The sequence below is a fragment of the Ailuropoda melanoleuca genome, chromosome 18, assembly GCF_002007445.2.
Source record: "Ailuropoda melanoleuca isolate Jingjing chromosome 18, ASM200744v2, whole genome shotgun sequence".
Lineage (NCBI taxonomy): Eukaryota > Metazoa > Chordata > Mammalia > Carnivora > Ursidae > Ailuropoda > Ailuropoda melanoleuca.
In genome coordinates this window covers 4,446,243-4,461,795 of record NC_048235.1, presented here as the reverse complement: position 1 = coordinate 4,461,795, position 15,553 = coordinate 4,446,243, and positions in this window count along the sequence as shown.

Below are 15,553 nucleotides of genomic sequence, written 5' to 3'. Positions count from 1 at the left end.
AGAGGGACCCTAATGTCAACTGTGGACGCTGGCCGATAATGATGGCCGGCTGTATGTTCATCACCGTAACCCTGCACCAGCTGGTGGGGGTGTGGACAGTGAGGGAGGCAGTGCTCGTGTCAGGGTGCGGGACATGGGGAATCTCTGTACTGTCCCTTCAGTTTTGCTTTGAATCTAAAACTGCTCTAAAAAATAGTCTATTTTTTTTTTAAACCTTCTTGATTATGCTCTCTTCTCAGCGATGGACCAAAACTTAATTCTTATCAAACATTTACTCAAGCACCTGTCAGTGTCCAGTGCTGGAAACAGAGGTCCAGCTCTTGGGACCGGAGCCCAGCAGAAGACAGTCACAGGGGAGGCAGGATAGGTTCCGTTCAATCATTACAGGTGCTTTGCTGATGTTAGCCTGGAACCTCTGGATTGTAGAAGAGAATCCTGGGTGAGTAGGATACAATCTTGAAAGGCCCTCAGGATTCACACCACCATCCTTGGAGGTCAGGGAGACATCTCCATGGAAGTCTGGTCAGGTGGTTAGTGCCTCCACATTCAGTCAGCCTCCCTGGCTGTGAATCCCTGCTCCCTTCCTTGTGAGGTCAGTGACTTCACCTCTCTGCATAAAGTGTCCCTCTCTCTAAGGCAAGGGTGACAGTAACAGCCTGCATATTAGGACTGTGTGTCGAATCAAGTAGGGTAAGACCGAAAATGCTTTTAGCCAAGGGTTTGGCATGGATTAAAAACACAGCATTTAGTGAAGATTATTTTCCCAGGTGGCAGCCCTGTGAAGAGAGGTGGGCAAGCCACAAAGTCATTATCTTTGTGACTACATGTAATTACATAACTTTTCTCTGAGATGTTTGCAAGACCCAGGTGGCAGCTTTTGTCTGCCCTGGCCTCACCGGGAGGGCATGCCCCACGGTAGGGACAGAGATGATGTCAGGCTGGGTCTTGCGGGGTTCATTGTCAACCATCTGGCAGGCGTGTTCAGGCTTTCCTAAGGCCAATGTGAAAATCCTATGGGGTCTTTTTGGGCCCAAGGTAAAGTCAAGGATCAGCTCTCATAGAACTTTCTCCTGGAAAGAAAGAAAGGTTACCAATTTTTTGGTTTTTGTTTTTGTTTTTGTTTTTTTTCCTGTTTAGAGAGTTCCTGACATGCTTCTTCCTGTTTTCCTTCATACTTGGGGACAGCAGAAATGATACACAGCCCCCCCCACAATCTCGGGGCGCTATGCGCTGGACTGTGATATATTTACTGAGAAATTTTTAATAAATAAACCACAGCCATGAACCCATGTGCCCTTATAAACCAGCCGTTTCTCATGGGGAGAGTTCAGGAGTTTTTATGGAGCAATACTATGTTCTCATGAGAATTTTATTAGAAATCAGAGACTTGAAATCCATCAAGCAGGAAATTTATGAGGTTACATGGGAACTATCCTTTCATTGTGTCATTCTGGGTTAATTTACTTCTTCATATTATGTTGATTTACTTTGTAAATTTCAGCCATGAACGTTGTTCTGAATTTCTCAGCAGATTCAAGCCAGCTAATTGATTTCTTGAACTTTTCACTTTCCATTTTTATCCTTAAAAGAAGATAGATAATTATTGATGGTCTGTATAAGCAAGCCCCCACATCTGTGGGAAATGCATATTGCTGGTCAGAAATGTGTCCAAGCAGGTCTTTTCAAATGCCAAGGAAGAAACAGTTTAGTGGAAAACATTTTTATAACCACTTGCAATTCTTTACGTCTCTAACTTTTCCGCTCAATAGTTTCTTTAAATAACTTTTTTTTAATTGTGTTTTGCGAAGTACCCAGTTAAAATTTCACTTACCAAAAAAACAAAACAAAAAACAACTTGTTTATCATCATGTAACCCAACTTGGAAGATAGCCCAAACCCAGAATAGATGTTTGTGCCGGTGAAGTGGAGAGGAAGTGTTCTAAGCAAGTGTTTCGTCTGGGCCTGTTCCAGCTCTCCATTAATTGTGGCGTTAATGGTGTGAGGAAGGAGGCCAGGCGGGGACTGGCCTTGAGCAGAGTCAAGAAAGTGAGTGAGTGGCACAGGAGCTGGGCTTCCTTTAACCAGCTGACCCCTTTGCCGACATTTGAGCCCGACTCCTGGGGTGAAGTCCCCAAATTAGCTAATTTCTCTTAATCTCTAAATTTAATTCTTTTTTTTTTTTTGAAAAAGATTTTATTTACTTATTTGTCAGAGAGAGAGATTGAGCAGGAGCAGTGGGAGAGGAAGAAGCAGACTCACCAAGCAGGGAGCCCGATGCGGGACTCGATCCCAGGACCCTGGGATCATGACCTGAGCTGAAGGCAGATGCCTCACTGACTGAGCCACCCAGGCGCCTCTCTGAATTTGATTCTTAAGTCAGAACTGCGTGTTTCCCGCAGACACTTGCTTTGGGAGTTAGAATTTATTGCGCTGTCACGGTGACGTGGTTACTTTGTTTTAACCTTTTCTACGCACCCATGACCCCAAAGCTCCTAGGCACCTAGTTTAGAAAAAAAAATTGGTAAGGAAACAATGCAAGAAGTCACCTGCTTACTGGCTTCACGTTTCTTGGTATCAGAGAATGATATCAACCGCCCTGCCCGGCTCAGCTCTTCTTTGAACCAATGGACTGTAGTTGTCCTTCCAAAAAGCAAATAATCCTGGTTGCCATTAGCTCATCTTTTCTGAGTGTTGCCCGATGCCAGGCTCTGAGCTACATTGTATCTCTTAGCACATTTACCTCTGGAAGCTCTCTGAAGGAGGTCCTATTATTCTCCCATTTCCCAGATGAAGAGTTTGAGGCTCAGGTTGGTGAAGCAGTCTCTCTGTGATCCCACAAGCAGACATGGTTCTTACCCTGCAGGACCCAGAATATTCAGGCCCACGCTGCTACCTAGGCATTGGGGGGAGCAGACCAGAGATACAATCTCTGCCTTCAGGAAGCTCTTGTTCTAATTTCAGGAATAGAGAACTTGAAAACATAGCCAACACTCAGATCCCAGTGATGGCCCAAGGTGACTCTGTCATGGCGTCTGCCTCCATGTGGGGGGAAAGGATGCCCGGATGGCAAATGAGCACAAGAAAAGACGCTCCACATTGTATGTCATCGGGGAAATGCCGAGTAAAACGATGCGATACCTCTGCGCACCTGTGAGAATGGCCCAAATCTGGAAGCACTGACAACATGAAATCCTGGAGAGGGTGGGGAGCAATGGGTACGCGCATCCGTTGCTGGGGGAAGGCAGAAGGTGCAGCCTCTTTGGAGACAGTTTGGCAGTGTCTTACAAAGTCAACATCGTCTCACCATACGATCCCGCAATTGCGCTCCTTGGAATTTACCCAAAGGAGTTGGAAATTTATGTCCACGCAATAATCTGCACGTGGATATTTGTAAGGGCTTCATTCATAATTGCCCAGACTTGGATGCAACAAGATGTTCTTCCGGAGGTGATGGACACATACATGGTCCACCCAGACAGGGGAAGAGTATTAGTGCTGCAAGGAGATGAGCATCGGGCCAGGAGAAGACAGGGAGGAACCTTAAATGTGTGCCACTAAGTGAAGGAAGCCAGTGTGATTCCAACTCTGTGACATTCCAGAAACGCCAAACTATGGAGACAGTGAAGAGATCAGAGGTTGCCCGGGGTTGGGGGCAGGGAGGAATGAATAGAGCACAGAGGGGTTTTAGGGCCATGAATATGCTCTGGATGATATCATCGTGGTAGAAACGTGTCATTGCACATTTGCGCAAACCCATAGAACATGCAACAGCAAGAGTGACTCCTCGTGTAAACCACGGACTCTGGGTGATGATGACATGTCCACAGAAGTTCATTGATTATAACAAATGCACCGAGTGGTTCAGGGTGTGGGTAGTGGGGGAGGCTGTGGAAGGGGGTGGGGATATGTGGGAAATCTCTGCATCTTCCATTCAATTTTGCTATGAACCTCTAATTGCTCTTAAAAATTAACTCTCTTAAAAAAACAAAACAAGGAAACAAGAATGTCCTTGACTTTAGGAAACGTTCACTCCCGTGGCTTGGAAGCAAGGCACTTTGAAACAAGGTTGTACCATATCAAGAAACATAAAAACGTATCAAAATAACAAACCTGGCTCATTGATATGGAGGACATATCAGTGAGTGCTGGTAATAAGGCAGAGAACAACAGGAGGACTGCCTGGTGGAGGAGGTCTGGAAGGGCCAGAGGGTCTGTTTGACTCACGGCCAGACAAGGAGACAAAGGCAGGGCCTGGACCAGAGCCTTGACCAGAGCCTCTCACTAAGACTGTGGTTTTTGGGATTTTGCCTCTAGATTCTTACCCCTCCCCTCCCCTGGCCTCTAGTTAGGAGAATTGTTAACCAGTTGGTTTGCTCGAACTCCAGGCAAGCTGTGTTTGGTGATGCGCCAAGGAAAATCCCCACGGAATACAAACCAGTCTCCCGGAACACTCCCAGGAAAGTCCTGCAGGCAACAATCTGTCTTTAGCAAGCAGCCACAGAATCAGGGTCTCCTGGTCCTTCCGCAGAGGTCTGAGGGCCCAGAGTGACAGACGTCGGCCTCTGCAGGACTGTCAGGAAGGGTGACCAGGTGCAGGAAGGGCCTTCTCCCCCCTCTTCTGGGACATGGGACGTTTCCAGCGCCACACATTGAGGGAAGTCCTCCAGCCCCAGCAGAAACTTCAGCCCCCAGGAAGAGCTCCAGAGAGTGCACCCCCCAGATCAGAGGCAGTCCAAGGACAGGGCACTACAGTGGGGTCAGAGGACAATGTGGTAAGCCACGTGGCTCTGACTCTGCCCCAGCCTCCTCACACCCAGCCGGGGGAGGAACAAAGGACACAGGCATCACATTTGAGATCCAACCAGGCTCCCCATGGGGATCCTCACTGCAGAGGGTCCCCAAGTTCCCTGTTGCAACCTGGGCCAGGAAGGTGACCCACTTTCCACTGTCTCCTGCTTTCAACCAATTGTCCTGCTGGGGGCTGGCATGGCGAGGGCTGCAGGGGCATTCTTCCTGCCTTGAGAAAGTTCTGGAACATTTGAAAAGGCTCTGACTCAGCAAGAGGCCAAAGGATTTAGGGGTTGAGCAATGGTCAAGTGTTGTCTTTTACAAAAGGTGCTGACTCACGCTTGGATGGCCGGTTTCTCCCAGACAACGATGACCCCACCCATCTCTGCCCTTTTCATCCAGAAGGCTGAGCTGAAAGCAAGACAGGGGTCAAAGCCATTGCACCTGACTGATTCCCATCAAACAGAAATCAGCTTCCTCACTGAGTTGGAGCAGAAACACTGGCCAGAGCCCAGCTGGGGATGAAGCGCTCCCGCTGGAAATCAAGCTAACTCCTTCCATCTGTTCCTGCCCCACAAGGAGCCAGGGGTGGGCACTTAGAGCAGCAAGTTTAAGAGGCATTCACAAAGCCTCTGCCTCCCATGAGCTGTTTCCCTCCACAGGTGACCGTCATGGGATGCCCTCTCCCCAGAAGCTTCTGGCAGCCAGGGACCTCGTCGGCCCAGCTCTCCTGTGTCCCCAGGGCTTACAACCATGCCTGGAATACCCTGGACACTCCATACAAGTTTACTGAAGAAAGTGATTGTTTTTAAAATATTTTATTTATTTGAGAGAGAGAGAGAGAGAGAGAGAGAGAGGGAGGGAGCAGGAGGAGGGAGAGGAGAAGCAGATCCCCACTGAGCAGGGAGCCTGACATGGGGCACAACCCTGGGACCCCAGGATCCTGACCTGAGCTGAAGGAAGATTCTTTTTTTTTTTTTTTTATTCGACAGAGATAGAGACAGCCAGAGAGAGGGAACACAAGCAGGGGGAGTGGGAGAGGAAGAAGCAGGCTCATAGCAGAAGAGCCTGATGTGGGGCTCGATCCCATAACGCTGGGATCACGGCCTGAGCTGAAGGCAGACGCTTAACCGCTGTGCCACCCAGGCGCCCCTGAAGGAAGATTCTTAACCAACTGAGCCACCCAGGCGTCCCTTAGGTGGTTTTTTGTAATGCCTTTGACTCTGCAATGAAATCACAAAGAGACCTAAGCTAGTCCGCTCTTTGATGATGAGCGTGCGTGAGGAACGCCTCCAGAGCCAGAGGAGAAAGGCCTGTCCCTGTCACTGACTGAAGGGCCCCGTATGCTGGCAGCCCAGCCCGGGGCTCAAGGCTCGGGGGTGCAGCACGTGCTGGCCAGCACCCCCGCCCCCCCATCCAGGCCACCGCGGGCCAGCCTGAGTCACACACGCAATATCTGAAGCGACCCAATCCAACACTCTCCCTTCTAAGCTGAAAAATGAACGGAGGTGACACCCCAGCCCAAAGGAGTTAAGGTGGGCTTGGGATCAGAGCCCTGACCCCCTTTCCCATTCTGTGCTCCCCACTTCCACATGGCTTCCCCATCCCAGGACCCCCAAAGGCAACATGCTCACTCCCTCGCCCACAACTCAGTCCTCTTTCTGCCACTCGGACTGCTCCCACTCGGGCTGGGTTTGCCCACCAGCCTGAGACGCTGTCCTCTGCACACAGACAATCTTTCACTCCCCCGAAGCTGCCCTTGGTCGGTGCTTCCGACCCCGAAGCTTTGTGCATGGGACGTGATGCTGTTACCCCTTGTATCCCACAACGCGATGCACAGTGCGGGCTCTCTGCTTTCACTCCTGTAGGCTTTGCTCTTGAAAGGGGAGTCCTTCCCATCTTGTCCCACTTCTGTAGGAATTAGGAAAGTGGTATAAACATATGGCCCTGGTGTTACTCGAACCATGGGGAAAAGGGGTGAGGCAAAATATGTTTTACAATAATTTCCTATCCAGTTATGGGTTTGTTGCATGTGAATATTTTCATAATTTCCTTTAAACCCCATGCAGTTCTCCTTGCGGAGGGCAGGTTCAGGAATCCTCATCAAATTCTTCTAACACCTTCCGAGTCTCGAGTTGAAGGCGTCCTCTAGGTTTGTCCCGTGGAAAACTTTAACAGATGCGATAGCGTCTGACAATGGGCGTCAAGATTCTTACAGAAACAATGACTCTGGTCAGCTGCACCTTTTCAGTAATTCATTTCTCATTGATTTGTTTAGCAAGTTCTATTCCAGTTCGGTTGACTTCTGTCTGGATGGAGGGCAGGCGCCTGCTGCATACACCTTGGATAGCCTCCGTCTGGACCACCGGTCAGAGAAAGCCTTTCTTCCTCTCCTTTCTGTCCTATCCCAAGTCAGTCCTTATGCAGAAAAAGAAGGAAAACACCAGCTCTAGGACTTGTTTACTGCGTCCTAATCACAGAAACCATCAGCCTTGTGACAATGTGTAATGATGCCATTGGCCATGCCGTCTTCTAACACTTCAAAGTTTACCCAACTTTCTTCTACTCTAGCCATCTCACAGAAAGATCCATTTGTATTTGAAACTCTGCATGATATCTATAAATGCAGGGCAGAAAATAAAATACATCAATGAGCAGCAGAGACCTCCACGGAGGGGGAGGGGGCGGCAGGAAGCAGACAAATGCATAGGAAAGTTCCCAGCTCTGGGGTCAAGCAGGGCTGCTGATGGCCGTGGCCCGCGCACCTGCCTTGGGCCTCCGTCTCCCCACCCACAAAGTGGGCCCCCTCTAACACCTGCTCTGCGGTGAGGGTGTCAGCAATGCTGAGATCACGTAAGCAAAGCTCCTACCATGGTGTTTGGCGCATTAGAATCACGATAAATATTCACGAAAACAACGCGATTGAAATATGTTAGTGATAAACCTCATGTCGGACATTGGTTTCTTCCCTTCTGTGGGTTATCTGTGCTTTACTCATCGGCATGGCCCCTCCGGTTCCCCCCACCACCGTCTCTCACACCCCCCAGACAGGTCAAGAAAAGGCTTTGCCATCGGGGTTGGCTTAGGTCCCCCTGTCCCCTCGGCTGGCCTGCCTCCTGCAAAACACTCCTCCCACGGCTGTGCCCGGCACCCGCCTTGTTGCAAACAAGAAGGTTCGAGTGTGTGCTGATTTGTACACTCAGTCCTCCAATCGGCTGGTCTCACTCTGTGCACGGAGGGCTTCATTTCCCTCGGGCCCCCAATTTCAAAGCCTCCATGGGGCTTGGGCCCTTTGCCAGATACCCACACGAATGGAGCTTGGAATTCTCACAAAGTCTAACCAAAACGTCCCCCTGGCCGAGGTCCGGGTGTCCACTGGAACACAAGAGCTGGCACGAGGGCCGATCTTGGGAAGGGCGGCATCAGCTGGGAGACCTGGATGGGGCTGTCACGGGGCCTGCCCGAAACAGTCGGCAAGAGCGGCCAGGAAACACTTCCTCTGACCCTGCGGACACAGGAGGCATCTCAAGCTGGTGTTAGTGTGGGGGCAGAGACCCCCCCGGCCCTTCTCAGCCCCTCCACGGCCGTCCTGTCCTCTGCCCACCAGAGCTTTCGGGTGCAGCACTGCGCGGCTGCCCCTTTTGCGAAGTGTCTCGGGAGTTCTGGCAAATCAGCTTGGCCTGGAAAGTGGAGCACCGGAGGAGTGAAACCCCACCACGTGGCCCCCGTTCACGCATGGGACTGGTGTGCAAGGAGAAACCACACGAGGTCAGGCTGGGGGCGGCTCTTGGCTTGAATTCAAGGGGAGCGTCCATGAAGCTCCTGGGGGAGGAGAGGAGGAGATTGGAACAATCAAAACTTCTCTCTCAGTTATGGGGTTTTTGGCGGCGGTGGGAGGGTGGGGGCTCTGCTAACGTCCACAGGCGACTATACGCACCTAGAATCAGGTCATGTCTATCACATTCAGTCATAATCGTGGCTGTAGCTTAGTGACCTGGGCACCATGCTCATGACACACGCGCATCATCCCAACTTAATCCTCAAATGGGCCCTACTACCCTCATTTTACAGATAATGAAATTGCTGTTTAGGGAAACCAAGGGATTCACCCAATGTCCGAGCTGGCAGTTGGCAGAATCAGGACCAGAGCCCGGCTCTGTCTGACCACTTGCCTCTTTCCTCACCAACCCCCAGCATCTCCTCACGGCCCCCGACTGTCACCCACTTTCCTGGACCCACTCACTGTCCACAACCCTGAGGGTGTGCACATTCATGTCTTCTGCCCGAGGTCACCTGCACCTCCCCTCGGCTTTACGTACCCTGCTGTACGGATTCTTGAAAACCCTCTGAGGGATCCCCCCAGCCCGGGCTGGAGCCACCGGGCCACCTCAAATCACCAGCTCACCTGCGAGCCTTGGCTGGAGACGTGGCCCCTCCATGCCCAGAAAGAGTGTACATAGACCCAGCATGTTGCCAGGCCATGTTTCAGACAAAGGCTGGGTTAGATGGTTAAATATTTGGGAAATCAGAGAACTGAGATTTTAGACAAAGATTTGATTATCTGCATCCAAAAAAAAGGTCTATACGCGAAGTGGATTCAATGGAATCCGTTCTCATTGTGGTCGTCATCAGGGTTTGCACAGCTGTTCCAATTCTCCTCTCCTTCCGGTCACTTGGAGTGACGCCCCTTCCGAGGTAAAGTGTGGCCAAGTATGGGCTTTGGCTGGCGAAACTGAGAGCAGAGGGTGTGTGTCACTTCTGGACGAGAGTTTTAGGTTACCGGGTCTGTGGCTGCATCCCCTTTCCTGCCACAGCGATCAAGGGAGCATGTGTTCTGGTGGGGCTCCCATAAGCCCGGACCCCTGTGGGATTCCCAAAAGCAGGGACACCTGCCAACTCTGCCAGACAGGCAGCCTGAGCAAGAAAAACACTTTGTGTCATAAGTCCTCATACTTTCACGTTTGTTGTCGTTACCATAATGTACGTCTCAATGCAGCCCCGGCCAGCAAGACTTTCAGGGGCGAATTCTTGATCAGAGTTATGTCAACTGAGATATACAAGCCTTACAGATTTTCAATTTCAGATGGTGGAAAGCTTCTGGAGAGGGTTTTCAAGGTACCCTAAATGCATATCACCAAGTGAAAGAAGCCAGTCTGAAAGGCTGCGTACTGACTGATCCCAACTGTTGGGCTTTCTGGAAAAAGCAGAACCATGGAGACAGTAGAAAGATCAGAAGTTGTCCGGGTATGAGGAGGGATGCGCTGGTGGGGAGTTTTCGTCCACGGAGAGCCCTCCGTATGATGCCGTAGTGATGGATCCCTGTCGTCAGGCACTCGTTCAAACCCACGGAGTCTGCAACAGCGCGAGGGAACCCCGGTGTAACCCGGGGACTCCGGGGCTGACGGTGTGTCCCTGTAGGCTCATCAGTCCTCACAAAGGTCCCACCCTGTGGGGCTGCTGATAACGAGGGAGGCCGTGCGTGTGGGAAGGCAGGGGTTCCTGGGAATCTTAGTACCCTCTGCTCAATGTTGCTGGGAACCTAACACTGTCTTAAAGGGGGAAAACGTTCTGGAAATGGATAGTGATGTCGATGCAGAACGATGTGAATGTACTTGGTGCCACTGAACTCTACGCTGAAACACGGCTCAAAGGGAGCTCCTACAACTCCACACAAGGAAAAACCTGATTTATAAATGGGCAGAAGATCTGAATGGACAGTTTTCCGAAGAAGACCGATAGCTGAGCAAGAGGTAGAGGGAAAGATGCTCCACACCCCTTGTCATCAGGGACACGCCCATCAAACCACAGGAGCTGTCACCTCCCACCTGTCAGAACGGCTGGGATCAAAAACACGGGAGACAGCAGGTGTTGGAGAGGCTGCGGAGAAAGGGGAACTCGTGCGCCGCGGTGGGCATGCCGGCTGGTGCAGCCACCGTGGAGAGCAGTGCACCTGTAGGTGGACGTGCTCTGTGTGCCAGCAACTCCACCTCTGCACATTTGTCCAAATACTATTCAGCCATTGAAAAGAAACGAAGAAATTCTGCCCATTGAAACAACAAGGATAGGATGCTAAATAAATAAATAAATAAAAATGAAGACTTGGTCAAGGCACCGGTGGAGCTTTCACACCAGTCCACATAAATCAGGTAAGAACCATATGTGATTCAATCATAAAGAAAGTCCAGCCCCTACGTATCCATTGACATCACCTGTCTCTGCGTCCAGTCTCCTGGCTGGTCTCGCGGTCCCGTGGTTAGCGCACCTCTGAGCGGGGGCGGAGGGCAGCCACTGGGACGTCCTGACAGCCGCTTTGCAGGACACCATAGAACACAGCGCTGGGCAGACTCCGGGCGTCTGAGGAGCGTGACCATAACCCCGAGGAGGACGGTCGCAAGCAAGGCGGTTTCCTGGAGCCAAGGCCAAGCTGCATGGACACGGGGCGGGGACTCTGCCGGGAGGGACAAAGCCGAGAGTGGCCGGGGAGCTGGAGGTGCCTCCCAGGCCGCCACCGCGGTGACCAGCAGAGCATCTGCACTGGGTGGTGGGGGGAAGTCAAGGGGCCGAGGGTCAGGGGGAAGGCCCTGCAGTGCCGTATCGGGGGGTGGGGATGGCTGGAGGGGGCCTGAGAGGGAGCAAGCCGGAGGGAAATGTGCGGTGCTGGACGCTGGTGTTCTGGACGGGTGGCGCCTGTTGGAGTAACGAGGCCACAGGTGTGACAGGCACGAATGGCCAAGTAGGAAGGCGGGCACCACCCAGAAGAAAGAAGTGAGGGGCCGGCCGGAGCCGCTCTCCCAGGAGCCCTCCCTGCGGTGGCCCACAGTGCAGGCTTCACGCACACACTCCTTTAACTGGTTTCAAGGAGACTGAGCTCCCCGAGGACAGGGAACCAGCTGTCTGATGTGCAGTAAACGAGCAGGGCTTCTGGGACACATAAGTGGTCATTGACTGAGTGAATGAAGTTGGGTTAAACCAGTCAGGTGGGGTGGAGGCAGTGGCTTCCCCAGCGATCCCAGGGTCCCCGTGGTTAGCTTTCCTCCCATACACCCGTGGGAAGAGCAGTTATTCGATCCTGGTGACAACGGCCTCTGTTAGCATTCAGGAGTGAAAACGTAGGGAGGAAGCTGTTTTAACCACCTCTCTGTCTGGCTGATGAGACGAGCTCCAGCTGGGGGGTCACCGCACCGACTCCCTGGCCTGTGGGGTCTGCGTGGAGTCAGGCACAGGCGAACAGACAGAAACACAGACGGAAGTGTGTGTGATGGAGGGAGAGAGAAGGGACCGGCAGGCCCCTGTCGGTGTTGAGTGTGAGAGGGAGCTCACGTGCGTGTGTGCATGTGTTCAGTTGTGAGGGGTGTGTTTGAGTGTGTGTTCGCTGTGCACCTGTGAGTGTGACCATGGGGACAGGTCAGAAGACAGCCAGTGGTGAGGGAGCGGGAGAGACTGACTGGTGAAGAAAGGTAGGGCCAGCTAACTGAGTAGAATTTCCCTAAATTGGGACCAAGAGGGAAGGGAATGTGATCACAGCCCGCAAACATCCGAGAGGTCTAAACAGCAGGAAAGGGAGTTATTTTGCCTGGCACGCAGAGATGCAAGTGGGAGTAAGGGATGTAATTAAGGAAGGGGAAATGCGGCCTCGCCGTCCGGAAAACTTCCCCATCGCATCCCACCACAGACTTGGGGCGCTGTCTCTGGTCTCCAGAGCTGCCCTCCTTGGGCTGCACCAGGAGGGAAGGGCTGGCCAACGTGGCCCAGGAGCCTGGAGGGGGCACTTCTTCCCGGGAGGCCTAGAACGCCCGAGGGAGGGCTGGGACCGAGGGGGCTCCCGGGCCCGGCAGGTGCTCAAGGCAGTGGCCACTCAAGAGCCCCAGGGCCACCTTGCCAGCACTGGTGGACTAGACAATGACCCTGGGGTCCCCACCTGTGGACCGCACCCTGAGCCCGGATCACAGAGGCCTGCAAGGGGAGTCCCCATGGTCTGCCCGGCTCAACTCCCGCCTGCCAGTGGGCATGGGGTAGGTGGCTGTTTGCCTCTTGAAAAAAAAACAGGGTCATTTCCTGAAACAAAACGAGGCGAACCTCAGCCAAGTCAGTCAGTAATTCCTACCACTTGCCTTTCGCCTCAATGCCAACGTGGAAAACTACTAGGGCTGGAGGAAACTTTCCCATATCTAAGCTCTTGTATTTGATATATAAAAAGGACACAGGGATTCCAGGGAGACCGTGCTTCCCCGAGAGCTGGTCCTCACCTCCCACCTGTACCCATCCTTCCGCCCCCACCACATACCTCTGCTCCGAATGGCATGCGTATCCTTCCTCTGTTTTTTGGTCTTTTTCCAGTCCCGTGAGCTGAAGTAATTTTAGGGAAAAACACTGATTACAAAGGACAACTCTAGTGACGAGACATGAAGATTAATGCGGAGGAAATGCCCGACGGCACGCGGGCCTGGGGGTCAGTGAGGTCTTGAAAAGGTAACAACAGCCAAGAGGTAGAAACACCCCAAGTGTGCGTCCAGGATGGAGGGATAAACAGGATGTGGGGTCACCATACAACGGAATAGGAATGAGCCTTGGAAAGGAAAGCGATCCCGACACCTGCCACATGGATGGGCCTCGAGGACATGACACTTGCTGAAAGAAGCCAGTCGTGTCAGGATATGTGCTGTGTGATGACACTTACACAAGGTCCCTGGAGTAGCCAAGTTTTAGGGACGGAAAACCGAGCGGAGCTTTCCAGGGGCTGGCGGAGGGGGAACGCAGCGCTAGTGGTTAATGGGGACAGAATTTCCGTTTGGGAAAATGAGAAAGTTCTGGCGGTGGACGGTGGTGATGGCTGACCAACAATGAGAATGCACTTAATGCCATTGAACGGTACGCTTAAAAATAGTGAAAATGGGAAATTTATGATATGTATTTTTTTACTATAATTTATAAAAGTAAATAAGAAAGAGAGGTGCACTGTTCTAAGTGGTCTTTGGGGAGGCCAACATCCCGGGAGCATTTATCAAGGGCAGCAGCCCGTGCCAGGCTCAACACGGTGCCCACTGCTTGGGTTCCAGACGCACCACACCCTGGATGGCCTGGGGGCCGGGCCTCCTCCGGGGCGGGCAGACCCTCTGATGTTCCGTGCCCACCCTCCCACCGGGGCAAGACCAGGGCACAGGGAGCTTTAGGAACAGTACCCGCTGGACATCGATGGGCAGTTACCATCATAAAAGCCAGTGCCACTGAGGGCCTACTGCGTGTCAGGTGCTCTCGGTGCATGTTTCATATTCAAAACAAGCCTGGAGGTAGGTATGCTTAGTCCCCATATTAGGTTACAGGCTGAACTGTTTCCCCAAAAATTCATATGTGGAAGTCCCGACCTCCAGGCCCTCAGAATGTGACCTGATTTGGAGAAAGAGTCTTTGCAGAGGTGCTCAAGTTAAAACAAGGTCATTGGAGTCCACCCGAATCCAGTGTGACCTGTCCTATTGTTTCCCAGGACCTGCTGTAACAAGATACCAGGCCTGAGGCTCGGGCTTAAACCACAGCAGTGTGTTTCTCAGTTTCAGGAGCTGTAGAGTTTGATAAAGGTTCTGGCCGATGTGGTTTCTCGTCATGCTGTCTTCCCGGCTTGCAGACAGCTGCCTCCTTGCTGTGTGCTCACATGGCCTTTCCTCTGTGTGCGTGCACGCGTGTGCATGCGAGAGACACAGAGAGGAAGTGCGCTCTCTGGTGCCCCTTCTCATCCGGACACTAATCCTATTGGATCAGGACCCAGCCCTCTGGCCCCATTGAACTTTAATTGCTTTCTTAGAGGACCCATCTCCACATACAGTCACACTGGGGTTTGGGGCTTCAACATGTGAACTTTGTAGGGACGCAGACCTTTAGTCTCTAACACCGCTATCCTGATGAAAAGGGGGACGTGGAGCACGGAGACCGACACACAGACAGGGAAGGCTGTGAAGAGCTATGGAGAGATGGCCCTCTACGAGCCAGCGAGAGGGGCCTGCGACAGAGCCTTCCTCCCAGCCCTCAGAAGGAACCAACCACGCTGACACCTCGCTTTCACACGTCCAGCCTCCAGAACCGTGATGCAAACCCCAGTCTGTTATAACAGCCCCAGCAAATGAATACAGCAGAGAATGGCGAGGCTGGGCATGGTCAATGATTAAGAGTCACGTAGCCAGCAGGTGGCAGGGCGATGATCCAAATCTGGTCCAGTGGAGTGCTCGTGGCTCTCAGGCACAGGTGTGGGGAGCCCTGACTTGCAGCCTCTGCCAGTTAGCGTGGTGTTCACACCCGCCCCAGCTTCCACCACGGCGTCACCAACCAAGGCATTGGGAAGAAACGTGCACAGGCAGCTTTCGGCTCTCCACAGCGGATGCCAGCTCCAGTCCAACCCTGCCTGGCATCTGTGTGGTCTTTCCTAGCCCGTCCTACTAACACATACTTTTTTTACATGCAAATTTGCACACAAATGCTTTTACATGCATGGCTGGGTAGGATGGAAGCTGGGATACAAACTGGGGGATTATTTTCCTATTCCCTCCCCTTACACTGTGTTAAAAGACGAAGGACTTCAGCAGCTCCGGCTTTGCAACCCTGTGACTGTGCCAGGTCTTGGACACCTCGCAGCTTCTCTGACATCATTTATTTGAAATGGGGTGGGGGGGATGGGGAGATGTTGGTCAAAGGGCACAAAGTTTCAGTAATGCAAGAGGAAAGACGTCTGGAGTCCTAGAGCATGCTGGTGATGGCTAGCAATACTGGACCGTGTGCC